The sequence below is a fragment of the Erpetoichthys calabaricus genome, chromosome 8, assembly GCF_900747795.2.
Source record: "Erpetoichthys calabaricus chromosome 8, fErpCal1.3, whole genome shotgun sequence".
Taxonomy (NCBI): Eukaryota; Metazoa; Chordata; class Cladistia; order Polypteriformes; family Polypteridae; genus Erpetoichthys; species Erpetoichthys calabaricus.
The window spans coordinates 137,511,763-137,527,681 of record NC_041401.2 but is presented as its reverse complement, the minus strand read 5'-3'; the positions used below and the strand labels follow the sequence as shown (position 1 = coordinate 137,527,681).

General features: G+C 36.5%; 1 protein-coding gene across 1 annotated transcript in view; it reads left to right on the top strand.

Moving 5' to 3' along the window:
- Window positions 1–15,919, top strand: part of kcnh3 (potassium voltage-gated channel, subfamily H (eag-related), member 3) — a 577,011-nt gene that overhangs the window by 412,747 nt on the left and 148,345 nt on the right. The gene's annotated exons all lie outside the window — the stretch shown is intronic.

Here is a 15,919-nt window from a genome sequence, read left to right as displayed (position 1 = left end):
CATTGTACATCTCCTCTCGTATCATTCTCAAGCCACTTAATCCAATTCAGAGTTGAAAAGGAACTGAATCTCGTCCCTGCAGCATATGCTGCCAGTCCACTGCAGGGCTCACATTATATAACTAAAAGATAATTAAGTTCCAATAGATGAGGCATTAGTTGTAAAAGCAACAATCTTGGATGTATTTTGTGGCTATTTCAGAATTATTTCTGTCCAATCAAAAGCAGGCTAAGCAACACATATTTTTAACAAAACAAATGAATGTATCTAAATGAATAATTCAACTGATACCACTTACAGTCCCAAAATGAATGCAGTTTTAAGAATTTAATTATTAAAATGCAGTATAAAGCTTTTCATGTTTGCTTAAATGATTATGTATTAAAGTTAAAAAATGTAAATTTTCTCTCTCATACAAAGGGAAAAAGAATAGAATATAGGTTTGACTGCTAAAAGACACTTAATCTGGCTGTTCTACTGTATGCTTATGCCTTGGGAAACATTACCACAAACTTTAAAATACTGACCGTAGCATTTGAAAACTGAGCAACATGTGTAATACCTACCTATGCTCTTTGTCTTTCAGCGCATTATATAGCCTGACCTTAATGGAAATTTGTTCATCTTGACATAACTGATGTTCTGAGTCCAGAAATCAATGTCAAAAGAGGCCATTAAAAGAAATATTTGCTTTGCAATTCTTTAGAGTTTTTTTTTTCTTTTTTTTTTCTTACAAATAATGTAGAAATCGATTTGATTATCAGTCATCAATTTAATTATAATTTACATTAAATAATCTATCAGGGAAAAAATATCAGTTATAGTATTATGTGTTTGCAATATGTTGGCCAAGAAAATGTAAACAACAAAAAAATTAAGAGATGCTTCAAAAATCAAAGAGGTAGCTTCATTATGCTTTGGAACCTTTAAGAGATTCCACCATTACGAGGTGACACACTCAAAGTCCACGTGGTGACATCATTGGGTGTCCATAACAATTGAGTGATGACCGCAGTAGTTGGTAATATGTTCAAAATCTGAAGGGTGGCTGCAAATTGTTGTGTATGGATAAGTTAGCTACAAATGTGAAATGAAACCGGAATCCTGGTTGTTGGAGATAATTGATTATCATGCTTGAATGAAAGTTTGCTAATGACAGTGGAATGCAACAATTGAGAATGAGGTTTATTTGTATTTTTATTTTGAATGTGTAGATACACACAATAGTTGTGATACATATGTTACTGTGTTTTAATATCTATAGCATGATCCATGAGACACTAAATGCATCTAATTAAAAGCATGAATAATTTATAATATGTACAACCTTCTAATCTTGTTTCCCTTTTCCTTAGGTGTAATACATAATTTAAACCTTCAGTCAAAGTGGCACCAGGTGGAACCTAGAACCCCAGTAGCAGTTCATATACATATTTTTTTAAATGCTCCTGATAATGCGGAGTGGTGGCTCTGAGGCTAGGGATCTGCACTGACAATTGGAAGGTTGCCGGTTCGAATCCCGTAAAATGCCAAAAGGGACTCCACTCTGGTGGGCCCTTGAGCAAGGCCCTTAACCAGCAATTGCTCCGTCCTGGGTATGACGTTAATCTGCATTCACCCCTGCATGTAGGCCCTCCAACCTGCAGAGAAAAACTTGGGGGTTGGTGGCAGAATTGGCACTACAGCCACCATAAAAAAAAAAAAAAAAACCTCACACTGTTCCACTCCATCTGAACTAGTGTGGTGTTGAGGTGTCACCCGTTGCATGGCTGCACTCGGGTCCTAATCTGGATCCTGAGTTGTTTTGTCGTGTGGCAATGCACTGTATCAGTGCATGCTCCTAACCTCCACTCCTGATAGTCTTAAAGTGGCCACTTGGCTTTTTTTTGTCTACTTGTACATTTATTAATGTATTAATTTTTTTAGTAATCAAATGTGACTTATATAAAAACAATACAATTTGTTTATCTTTTTCTCTTTTGTTTCCCTTTTTGCATTAAGAAATTTTGATTTGGTTTGTTTGTAGAAGCTTATATTGTGATTTGATCACAATATTGATTTTCTCTGTGATTTTGTACAGTTTTATATTTTTTATATGAAATGTGCCCCAAAAATATATATTTTATTAATTAAACCAAGGTCAAGTGCAAATTTATTGTCATAAGTTATAGAAAAATGAAATTTTAACTAGCATGTCTCCCATAGGATTGCAACAGTTATACAATACCAACAGCAGACAATAAATGCAACCACAGGAATTGAATGAAACACCATACATTAAACTTAAACAAAAATATATACAAAACACGCAGTCCAATTATGTTGTATGTTATGACAAATCCCAAGAAAATTAAAACTACTGAATTCTCTGAAGTTAATGGGAGTGTGTTCTGATTTCTGAATCCAAACGTTTTTTGACCAGCTTTAACATGTTGCTGACATTAGTTGAGTGTTTGTTGTGTTTTTTTATGTTTTTTTTTTGTTTTTTTTAATATTCTGGCACCACTGTGTCAGAAATCAAATCTCTTTTTTGTAAGCTACTGTTTCGTTAATGGTGAGTACTGTAGTACTAGGGTGTTATACCATGTTATCCATTAAAGAGAAGTCAAGCAAAATAAACATCTTTTATTGCATAACTAAAAAGATTACAATATGCAAGCTTTGGAGCCAACTCAGTTAGTTGGCAAGATAGTCATTTGCTTCACTTCTCATAATGGTGAGCAAAACTATGCTTGTTGTGACATTTGCAAATTTAATGATGGATTTGGATCTATGTCTGGCAATACAGACCAATTAGTACAGCAGGGAGCTCAGTGCACTGCTCTTTTGGCTGTCTGTATTGAGGATCGTTGTGTGGGAGGTGATACTGCTATTCTGTACATGGTGGGGTCTGCCAGAAAATCAAACAGGTAGTTGTAGAAGGTAGCACTATGTTTCAAACATAGAAACCTGGTGATAAACATTGAAGGTATAACAATGTTACATCCTGTGCTGTAGTTTATAAGCAGTACAGTGTCAGTTACTAGCATATTTATTATCCAGTAGTGCCATAATAATTTGAAGTATTCCACCTAATGTGACCAAGCAGAAGTCTCGCCATGTATTTCATCACATTAGGAGACAGCACTGTTGTGAGAACTCAGTCTCAGTATTATTGTGAAATGAAATAGACCAGGGGCCTCATGTATAACGCCGTGCGTAGAACTCGCACTATAATATGGCATAAGCACAAAAGCGGAAATGTGCGTACACACAGAAAAATCCAGATGCAGGAATCTGTACATACGCAAACTTCCACGTTCTTCCGCTACATAAATCTAGATCAGCATGAAAAGTAATGCACGTGCACGCACCTGCTGTCCCGCCCCAACTCCTCCCAGAATTACGCCTCTTTGAATATGCAAATCAATATAAATAGCCCTTAAGCTCAGCCTTCTGTGAAAAGACAATGGAAAAGCACGGGGGAAAATATAAGAATTTCAGCGAATACCAAGTGGAGGCAAGGGAAAACATACTATTTGTTGGTTTAAACAGTGGTATAAACAAGAAAAGGAAGTTGATCAAGTGACATAGCGTGTCGGAGAAACTCGAAAGCTCAAGTTCACAAAGTCGCACAGTGCCCGAAATAAAAAAGAAGTTGTCAGATATCAAAGTCGCCGTGAAAAGCCGAGTCGTAGCACACCGTATGAGTTTCATATGAAAGAGAAAAAAATAGGCACATAGTGGGAAAAAGCACGAAATGTCTTCTTTAATCTCGAAATTTCCACTTTGATCACGTAGTTTTTGTCATTAAAGTAGAAAATTATAAACTTCATCTTAAAATCATTTAATTTACTAGTTTCTCAAATCCCATCGTAACTAAAGTAGCATGTTAAATGCTTTGTTTTGTATTTGATCTTCTATGTGCTTTATGTGTGTGAATCACTACGTGCTTACCGGCTTTCTCTTCCTCCAACAGGACACAAAATCCATTACATTCGTAATATTACATCTCTCTGAATAATTAAAATACTGAGATGTATACTTGATATAATTTTCATGATGATAGGAGTTAAAGCATGTTATTAAACATGGGAACACGCGATCTTCGATGAAATAATTTATTGTAGCAATACTGTCTCTTTCAAACGTACTAACCCAATTTCTGTCCTTCCTTTTCTTTCTCCAAATATCCCATCACCACACAGTCAGCTCTGTAACAGACGTTAAGCCATCTGTAAGCTTATAACGCTGATTCTTCAAAACTTTTAAGGAACATTGAAATATCTTCGTAGTACATATTTAATTATTCTATCCTTCACGCCAGTCCCAGTGAAGCATACAGTGCAAGGCAGGAACAATCTGTGAACGGAGCGCCAGATCCTTGCTACCGTAGTGATACCATGTCCTTTAATTATTAACAATATAGATTATTAAGTTTTAAAGTTTTATCTGCATAATAAATATGTTTTGCTGCATTTCATCTTAAAAATTATATCGTCATCATATGTAAATATGCGCTTTATAAAGTGGCTCAGGTTGTGCAGTATTTTAACTCTAGTGCAAGTTTACAGTGAGGTGATTGTACTTATAAGTACAAACAGTTCTACAAGGAGCACTTGATGGACTGATTGATTGTGTTTAGAGCTCTTGGGATGAAACTCTTTCTGAATCGCGAGGTCCGTACAGGAAATGTTTGGAAGCGTTTGCCGTGTGAGAAGCAGTTCAAATAGGAAGCATGGCTGAGGCAGCGTGTGCTTGATGCTGTATACCGGTAATTCTCTTTCCGATCAGCTGCTCCGAGTGGTGTAGTGAGAGTAATATGGAAAAAGATGACCCACTGTGGCAACCCCTAATGGGAGCAGCTGAAAGAAGTAAAAGAAGATGCAGTGAGAGTAACAACGCTAAAGCAGTTATGGTATTTAGAATAGTTTGACCATTTCGTGTACCATTATATTGTTACTGGTTAATTACAATCAGATGCATTAAACTAATAAACAATATGCGGTTAATTTCAGTGTATTTATAAAACCGTGTCAGGGATATGGATCTAAAAAAGAAAGGGTGACCACACAGGAACAGTAACACTGCTTTGACGTTGGGTGCCGCCAGTCTGCAAAACCGAGCGGAGAACTTGCGTATGCCAGGGTATGAGGTACCATAGAAATGTACGTGGCTTTACACCAAGTTTAGGTTTTATACATCGCGATTTGAGCGTGGAAACGTTCGTACGCAACATTTCTGTGCGTATGCACCATTTATACATGAGGCCCCAGGAGACGCAGAACACACCAGAAAGTGCAGTTGAAACCAGGTAGAAAAACTGATTGTGACATTTTTATTGTGGAAAAAGTGTTCACAAAAAGAACAGTATCCCCTAAGGTTTTTTCATATTGGTGGACAAGTTAATACAGAAATGTCTAAATTGTCTTAATTCACATGTAAGTCCTGCAATACTTACCTATTAACTGTCACTCAACACAGCTGACATCAAAGAATACCTCAGCACTGACAGGGGTTGGCTGTCTCAGCTTCAATTCCTTACTAGAGATTAAGTTTCTTGCTCACAAGGTGTCCCTTCGAGCAGTGGTCCCCAACCTTTTTGACAGCAAGGACCACTTTATTAGATGCAAATTTTTCCACGGACCGGTCGGGGGGGGTTGGTTGGGGGGTGGGGGGGCAGTTTTATACACAATTTACATAACATTTCTATTATTATTAAAGTTATTAAGCAGTTCGCATACGTTTGCAATCTGAGATTTTTCTTCTTTTTTTGCATATAACAAAGACATATGCTTTACATTTGCCAATCCAACAGATTGCACATCACAAACATTAACACTGCAATCTTTTTTTCGTGTCTGCCGTTTCTATAGGAGGGTGACAATGAGTTAAATTCCAATTGATGTTTTTCAAATGTTGACAAGCAATAAGCAAAAGGAATCAATGAAAACCACAGACAACAAAAACAGCACAAAAAAAAAAAAACAGTACGAGGAAAGTTTGAAGAAAGAGATTTTTTTACAATGTTTCTGTTTGGGGATCGTTGTGCTAACGTGCACAACTGAGCTGCGACCACAGATCTAACTGCTCTGTAGATGATTCGTTCAAGCATTTCAAGGTCACTTCGTTGTAATGAAAGCATCTGTTGAATGTACTTCGTAGTAACATGATTTCTATAGACTCATGTCATATGGGGAAACTGTCGGGACGATAAAAATACTTTGTTGTAATAGTCTCTCACCTCGGTCTCTCTCCTCTCTCTGCACTGCTGCAAAGCCCCGCCCGCCAAGCATTCTGAAAAGTCTGAGTCAGTCGCCGTTGTCGGCAGCTCTCTCGCGGCCCAGCTGTCAGACTGCTGCGGACCGGTAGTGGGCCGCGGACCGGGGGTTGGAGACCCCTGCCTTAGAGGGTTTGTGGATGTGTTGATCCATCTTTGGATTGCTTCCCCTGAACAGGACCACATTTCAGAACACCTTAGCAAAAGCCAAGTGCCGCCACAAGGGCTATTCCTGCCAAGTTTGTCTCACTCAGATAGCTGCCTTTGAGAGGATTGCACAATCTTTACATTAGCACTCTTCAGTTATTTTTTTTTTAAGGTCAGTGAACAGCAAGACAATTTCAGCGAGATAACAGCCATATTTTATTTCCGTCATTACTTATGCTTATTCACAGAAAAAACAGGCATACATTTAAGATGTGAAAACATACTGCCTGAACAATTCAAAGAAAGCTTCATATACAGTGGTGGATTTTGCTTTAGTTATTGCAGTCTGCCTTTGTCTTCTTCATGAGCTCATTTGTATCTGCCTGCTGTTTTAGTTACATTTTAAATACACAATACAAAATATGAGATTTTGGGCATACAGGTTAAGAGCTAAATAAACCTAAAAGTGAAAACACTAATACTAAGATCAATAAACCTAAAACTGAAAATGCACTAAAACGCAACAAATTAAATATTATGATATATATTTAGAATATTGTAAAAGTGAAATATTTTAACCACACTACTGATACCAAAACCAGCGACAAAGCAAAATCAGAGTTCAAGGCAAAAGAAGTTCAAACACCTGAATCTAGGACTTACTTGAATTGAAAACTAAGAAATGCTTCAGAGATTCATTAGGTGTGTCTACCGAGAAATACAAAGAGATGCGAGTGCCATGATGTTTATATAGTCACAGCCGTGACTGAATTGGTCACGTAACTCTATTTGAAGTATTGCATAAATACTGAAAGAAGATGTTAAAACATTTTTTCAAATGAAGTCAAAAGGAAAAACAAATAATAAAAATAGAATTCTCAACCTAAAAAAACTTTTTTATTTGTATAAATATTTGAGAATATACAAGTACCACCAGATGATAATCATCAGCTCAATCTTTTTTTTTTTTTTTTTTTTTTGCTTTTTAGGCACATGAGTAATTTTGTTCTTGAAGCACGTGCGTTTAGATGGGACAGACTGTAAGCTTCTGTATAACCTCCTGATACTTACAGTAGATGCATCACGAGTACTGCCACGATAATTTTCCTGGTTGTTCCATTATGACATTTTGTAGCTGTAATTACTTTCCTTAGCATATACTTGCATTTCATTAACGCTTCCACATCTATGACCTGAAAATGGTTCCTGTATTTGAGTGTCACCAACTATCCACAGTTTCTTCTTTGTCAAAAAGCAGGTTGCTCTCATTGTCACTGTCATAAAAATATTTGATGAATTCATTTATGATTGTATTTTCATCCAGATTTGGTGAAATCGCTAAACCCGTCCCAATTTTCAGAATCAGGACAATTCTGCAGGTTTTCCTCTGTCTTATTTGTTCAGCACTTAATCCCTTTTATCACAAGCTCCTAATTCTACCATCTCTGTTTGTAAGATGAAAGCAAAGGTACAGACAGGTAATCTTACTGTCTCAGGTGTGAGCTCGATAATGGGCGATACATGTCTTTGACCAGGGTTTAACCATGATCTACAGTGTTAGCACCTGAACTTTCTTCTCATAAACAGAATGTGAGTAGAAAGCATTAAGTTAATTTATTTATGTAATATTTGGGTTACATTTTTTTTAAATTTGGTTTATTGAAGTCCCAAGTAAAAATAAATAACTCCTCAGAACGACAAATTCCCCATCAGGATGTAAATGTTTGTATTTAGTAATGATACAGTACAGTTTGTACTGTGCCATACACTACAGTCAGAAAAAAAACAACTAAAAACTCTCTTTAAAGGTAAAATGGCTACCACATTTACATCCAGGCACCAATGTTGTTTGGCATAAATCAAAACTTCATACATATGTAAATATTGCAGCATTTGGATGAGCAAAGGTGGGAAACTAATTAAATAAGTCAAATGAAGTTGGGGAGCATGCACTGGTACAGTGCGTTGCCGCACCCACTACACAACGAAACAACTTGGGATCCTGGTTTGCAACCCACCAGGCAGACACACGGTCCAGTCCCACCCTCCGGGAATGACCCTCTATCTGCCGCAGCCAGGTGTTATGTGGTCTGGTCCAGCCACTCGGGGCCCCAACAATGAGGATCTTACGAGCTGGATCACCCTCAGGGAAACGCGTCACATTGCCATAGTCCCGTAACTGACACTCCCTCACAATGCAGGTAATGTGCCTCATTCGGGACTCCATGAGCTCATTCAACACAAAGTCAAACCAATGGTACCCAAGGATTTTCCGGAGAGACACAGTACCAAAGGAGCCCAGTCTTCGTCTAGGGTCACGCGACAAGTCCCATTTTCCAGTCAGTTGTGATGATGCCAGTCTCCCAAATCGAAGCAAAAATTGCTTGCAATGCCACGAGGACAGCCTTACCACCAGCCTGGAGAAGTTCACCCCGGATACCACAGATCCCTGCAGCCTTTCCTCCCCTAAGCTGGTTCACCACCTGTGCAATCTCTGTGAGACTGAGTGGTTCACAGCTAATTGGAGAATCAGCCTCAAGAACCATGGACCCAGAGATGTCCAACGTCCTAGCCGGAGGATCAGCTTTGAACATCTGCTCAAAGTAGCCAGCCCAGCGGGTCACAACTGCAGTGTCATCCGTAAGGACCAGAACAGAATATTAAAATAACTGCCTCCATGCAAATTTAGTTCCCTGCATGTACACTACTTGTATATACAGTAGTTTGATTGTTTTAATTTAAATATGAATATAATTATTTGACTCCAATTAGAGCCAATTAAACTGTATAATAGTTTATATTAAACATGAGTGTCTGTTGTTCAAATGATATTTATTGACAACATAGTATGAGAATGGTGCCTTGTTTCTCATTATCTAGGAAAATAACAGAAAGATGTAGAAAGACTCATTAATTACACAGTTTACCTACTACTGTAGGATACCCTGACAATATGACATCTTTCTGTATGAAAACACAGTTAAACTACTTGTAAATCATGAATTAGTAACTTTTATTTTAACTGTGGAAAAAAATATTATAGTACATTAGTGCATTAAGCTGTTTTAATTTATCTTTCACATAGAAGTATGTATGCTTTCATATTAGATTGGATGTTCTTGTTGATTGTGGTAAGTTTTTTGTTTATTATTTTAATGATTTGAGAACTGAATTTCTTTTTTGACATTCTAATCAATTAGATTTTAAAAGTATACAAACAATTATTTGCACTTGCCTAACAATTTGTCATTCATTCCCTTGTCTTTGAAAGGAATAACTTCCATTGGTGATACATGCTGCCACATTTAAACTAACAATTTTCATATCCAACAAATAATCAAACAGGACTGTTAATGTACAAAATAAGTAATGGTTGAGTTAATTATTTTAATATGAAATGTGTCACTTGTTTAATAGCAAAATTCACACTTGGAAGTATATATGTCAGCAGTTATTTGTAATACTTTCCGCGCAACTGTTTTTAATATGATGTGCTATAGAAATGCTGTAAGTGGTGGTATGTTTGACAGTATTTTAAAGGTTTGGGTGTATAAGTAGTGGAAGTATAAGTGGAAGTATAAGCCAAATTGTTTGGTCTATATATTAATTATGGAGGATGGATTTAGGAAGAAAAAAGAGCAAGACAAGACTATACATGGAATGTGTTGTTCTTCCATTTTAAAGAACAATATTTCAAAGGTGAGGATAGAGCTGCATGGAGGTAGGGGAATAGTTTGTTAGAAAAGTGAAGTGAGCAAATGTGGCTAAAGTTTAATTCACCATTTACAAGATATGTTCACACGTTTCAAAAATGACAGACAGTAACTGAAAACGCAGCACACTCCTCTAATGGCTATAAAGGTAGTATAAAAAATACATGCTGATTTTCTCTATTCTTAAAGAGATTTCCCAAAGATTAAATTGATTACTTTTCCTTTCCCCTAAATAAAATGCTTGATTTTTCTAAATGCTTCATTTTGTTTTCCCAAACATACATTTAGTCTGTACTATCCCTTTTTAAGTGCTAGATTTTGAGATGTATTTTTCTTTAAAGCTCTAAATTTCTCACAAATGAGCACAGCCTCCTATACCTTTTCAAAATGTAAAGTTCTAAGTAATCCAGGGTGTATCCAGAGTCATCACTACGCTACATGCAAGTATCAAAATGAAAGCAAAACAAAGAGATAAATGTTACAAGTGTACTGAAAACAACAAAAGCATGAAATACAATCTTGACAGTTAATTAAGCTCTCCATTCATTTTTAGTCTTCAGGTTTGTTGAAGACCATACTACATTCCAGTTCTTCTTACCAATTATTCATACATTGGAAGAAAATAAACACTGGCACAAGGAAAAGTTTTGTTTCATTTTAGATTTGCTCCATGTACCAGTGGAGTTTTCTAGTTTTTTTTACTCTTGATCCCTGCCTAGTCTATTAGTAAATGGGCAACATTTCCATTGCACTTTGCTCCATGATTCTACACAAAATGCTGCACCGATGTATTTGTGCATACATCATCACACTCCACTTTCAATGGTTGTTGTCTATACCAGCGATGTTGTAAAAAAATATTGTCTGTTATATTTGCAGAACTGTGTAGATTACATAAGTGTCTTAAAGAGAGAAAATGCCTCATGCAATAATCAAGGTAGAAAAAGGCAGGGGTCTGAAAATGATCAGTCTTTCCACGTCAAGTGCACTGGCTGTAACAGCAACTGGGAAGTCTTATTGTACCATTAATTTTCAAAAGCGGTAGAGTGATTATTCATGTAATGGCTTGAAAATGCTTACCAAGCAGGCATGAAAAGAAAATGATGGCTACACTCAAACAACTACATTTGTAAACAACAGAACTGACAATCATGTGAAGTGAAAAAGCAGAGTGGAGGGAGGAGCAGTCAGAATCTGCTACTGCCGTTGCATGATATGTTTTTACATTCACTAAAAACTTTTAATCTGTCATGTATGTATTCAAGATGTGGAAAGAAAACATAGTACCAGGAGAAAACCTATGTGAAAACAAAAATATTGCAAAGTCCACACAAACATTGAGTGGGCCAGGAATTAAATCCACTTTGGTAGAACAATGAATGACTAGAATTAGCACCAACATTTTATTTATTTGTTTTGTTTTAAATTCTTTTTTCTTAACTACATAATGTGTTTTAATATAACAGATTACATTTTATAGCAATGATTCATGTTGTCTCCCGCCTGTTCTCCTTCTAATTATGTTTACCACATATTGTATACAGAGCTCATTTTAATGCTTACTAATAATTTTTCTATTCTAAATTTAGAAGGTGTTCATCACTTATTGCACTTGTCTTTTGTTTAGTGTAAAAAAATAAAAATAAATTAATTAATTAATTAATTACGGGGGCGGCACGGTGGCGCAGTGGTGGCGCTGCTGCCTTCCCGGGTCCTCCCTGTGTGGAGTTTGCATGTTCTCCCCGTGTCTGCGTGGGTTTCCTCCGGGCACTCTGGTTTCCTCCCACAGTCCAAAGACATGCTGATTAGGTGGATTGGCGATTCTAAATTGGCCCTAGTGTGTGCTTGTGTGTGTATGTTTGTGTGTGTCCTGATTGAAGTGCCAGAATCCATGGTTTCTAGGAGCCCAGGCTTTTTACAGCACGGGCTTGTACAGCTAGTTGTAATATGTTAAAATTTTCAGTTTCACATATACTAATTCAATGAAATTTGTTTTTTCTTTTCAGGATACATTTTAATTTACATTAAGTACTTATTTCTAGTTTTTTGCAACTTTCAAAATCTTAGTTTAAACCCCATACACCATTTCACAATGGCAAAAAGTGCTTTAATAAATCAGTAGTTTTTGAATATTTTATAGTCACAACAGATGGAAAATATTATTTGTGTCAGTGTATTGTATAAGACGATGGAGAAACAGTTTGTGATGCAAAAATCAGTAGTTTTACAGGTTCAGAAAAGAATGCACTAAAAAGAGCATCAAATTTATAAAGAAAAGCGTTTTCACCCAAAAGTGTTAGAAGCTGTACTTGGCAGTGATGAAATGCCTTGTGTCTTGTATGTTGTGTGCTTTTAAACAACACAGTAAATGTATTAGTCTAATTACACAAATAGAGGAGTCCAAGTTGGTGGTAGCATAAATTAAGTAGTTAGGGGTCAGAGGTAGCATAAATCGAAGAGTCAGAGTCAAAGGATTTGTGTACCGACTCCAAAGCCCTGGTTACCTCACAAAAATATTCAATATTTAACAGTTTTTAAATGTTGAAAATACTTACACATCAGTTAGTATTCAAGATCAGTGAATCTGATCTTGACTTTGCTGTGATCTTTGTAGAGACAATGGAGGCTCTGATCGGGGCTCTCGAGAGACTGAGCAAGGATTCTGAGGCTGTGGGCTTGCAAGTGTCCTGGCCCAAGATATAGGCCTTTAATGACCTCTTGGGCACAGCCATCAGCAGTGTGTCTGTTTGCGGAGAGAGTGTCGACCTTGTCGAGTGGTTTACTTACCTTGTCAGTGACATTCATGTCTGTGGTGACTCTTCTTATGAAGTCAGTAAACAGATTGTGTGAGCATGGGGGGTTATGAGGTCACTGGAAAGAGGTGTGTGGTACTCCTGATATCTATGTAAAAGGACAAAGGTCCGTCTTTAGAGTCCTGGTGCTTCCAGTCTTGCTATATGGTTGCAAGATATGGATACTATCCAGTGATCTGAGACGAAGACTAGACATCTTTGGTACTGTGTCTCTTCGATGAATCCTTGGAAACCGCTGGTTTGATTTTTGTGTTGAACAAGCAGTTGCTCACAAAGTCCAAAATGAGGCACATTACCTGAATTGTGAGGGAGGTGTCAGTTACAGTACTAAGGCCATGTGGTGCGATTCCCCAAGGGTTATCGGGCTCGCAAGATTCTCATTGTTTATTTCCCAAAAGGTTAAACCAGGCCAAGGGGACGCCCACGTAACACCGGCAGACAGATGGTCATTTCTGGAGGGTGGGACTGGACTGTGTGTATATATATTTTACAGACATGTATTCTTTATTTTTTCACATTTATGTAAGCATAGTTTTCATGATATATATTACTTATTTTATAGAAGAAGTTGTGTTCTGTTAAGGTCACATAATTTTTTTTTTTTTTTTCATGCCAAGCTTTCTAGAGACTGTAGGGGAAGCTTGTAGAGCAGAGGTCTCCAATTCCAGCATTGCAATGCTAAGGTGCCTCATTTTCATTCTAACCATTCTTTCTTTCCTTAATTAGCAGCCAAACAATAATGAAATACAAAACAAACCAATACATAACCAGTATCCTCTGTCATACAATATCTGAAAATATAGAAAGGTGAAGGTCTCAGTAAAAAGAGAAAGTCTTAGAAAAAAAAAGAATCAGCAGTTTGGAAATGTCTGACTGAAAGCACCAAGAAGCTATGAAAATAAATAAAATGATTAATTTGAAACAAGAATTGGCTTCTGATTAATAAACTGGTTGGAATGAAATTGTTTTTTTTGAGGCCCCGACTTAGCTGGTCATTTGTTGGCTCACTTCATATTGCATTTCTGTTTGGGTGCCATTTAAGGAAAAATTAAGCAATTCAGAGGACTTAGTGTTGATAACTCAATTAAAACAAAGGAAAAAGAAGTTAATTATCAGTAAAAACTGGTCAGTAATTAAGAAAAGAGTTAGAACAAATGCCTACAGCTACAGCAGTGCCCCAAGACTGGAGCTGGAGACCCCTGCTATAGAGGATGCAGACCAAGGGGAGGATGCCTGATTGTTCCTGTCTTCATAAATGTGAACTAGAATTTCAAGTGCAAGTTTGTTGTCACATGTACATTGTGTACATAGTACAATAAAATTTCTTTTTGCATATCTTCAGTAAATATATATAATTTGTAAAGTAAGTGTCTGAAACCTGCACTTTTGCCTTTTTTAGAGAAAATTTAGTTACAAAGAAAACATGCTTTCTTACAAGTTAGAAATACATGGGTTCAGCTGCCTTAACATGCAAGTCTCATATCTCATGGTATTAAGAGTTTATAAGGCCTTGTTTCTCTCAAACAAACAGCCTTTCCTTGGCTGGAGTGGCTCAGTCCATGGAAAGAGCTCTGAAGACGATGCATTTGAATTGTATTAAATCTGAGAAGACAAAAAATTTTCTTTTATGCTTTATTTGTTGTTGAAATAATCCAAACTTATTTTTACAACTTCAAGAATAAAATGTGCTTAGAAAACAATTTATTAATTTTATTTGGTCAACCATTAGCACAGAACACATCAATATGTAAACAATTATAGGCAAAATATATTTGCTAGTATTTATTATATACAGTTTTTTATATTACAGTATTTGTTGTTATGAGTGGCTGATCAGCAAACTTACAATCTGTAGTTACAAACTGGTCCTGAATCTTCTGCTATTAGTGACATTGGTCTTCTGCCATTTGCCAGAAAGAGGAAGTGAGAAAAGAGGTGGAATGTCTGTAGTCTTTAATAAAATACTTTCCCTTTTGAAGTCTTTATATATCATGAGCAGAAGGCAGCTGGGTATCAATAATAATCTGTGCTGCCTTTTTTGGGCTTTACATTCTTGCACTGAGCAGGTGCTGCACCAAGATGTGATGCTACCACTCAGGATGGACTCCAATGTGCACCTGTAGAAGTTACTGAAAACACACAGAAATTTGAGCTTTCCTCAGACATGAAGTAGAAGCAGTAGTGAGCCTAAATGTGTTCTGATATGCTGCCTTCCTGTATCTTAAAAACTGGTATGACCAGTTTGGATACAATGATCAGAAGAGTAGGACCTTTAGCAATAGGTACAAGTGAAAGAACAGTTTCACAAGAAGTATGTTCCACTTGCAGAATTCAGTTTCTTATTGAAGTGTGCAGAGGCACTGTCAGGGAAGTGTTCAATAGAAGGAAGTAAGAAAACTTTTGCTTCTTCTAGCAGCTGTCAGTTTCTACATTGATAAACTGGTTATTACAGCATATCACAAGTTTTACATTGTGGTTGGTGGGACATACATAAACTTTGGCTGGATTTAATTTAGTAGTTTTGAGGCATCAGCTAATTCTGTGAGGTTTTTATAGTAACTTCACCTTTTAAATCTTTTTTTTCCTTCTCTTTATCCACTCTAAAGGTGAAGTGTATGTCCAATTCCACATCAAATTCTTTGTTGCTGAACACAAGTATAGTTTTATAATTATACGTATAAATTTCAGAGTACTACTGTAGATGGTTAAAAAGACGTATGAAAATAATCTTTATGCATTTCAGAAATCTGTTCCTTCAAAATTCTGCATTTACAACTAACATTTTTAATCTATAATGTACTGTATTATTAAATCACATTTGGAAATATTTTAGAATATTTAAAGGATTACACTTGGGTAAACTATGTATCTGCTAGTTCATACAGTATGAATAAATGATCTGTTGTTATAAAATCAGACTATGTTTAACAAAAAAACACTCTTTCTGCACTTAATGTTTACATGAATTGTACTAATGTGTTGTTCTT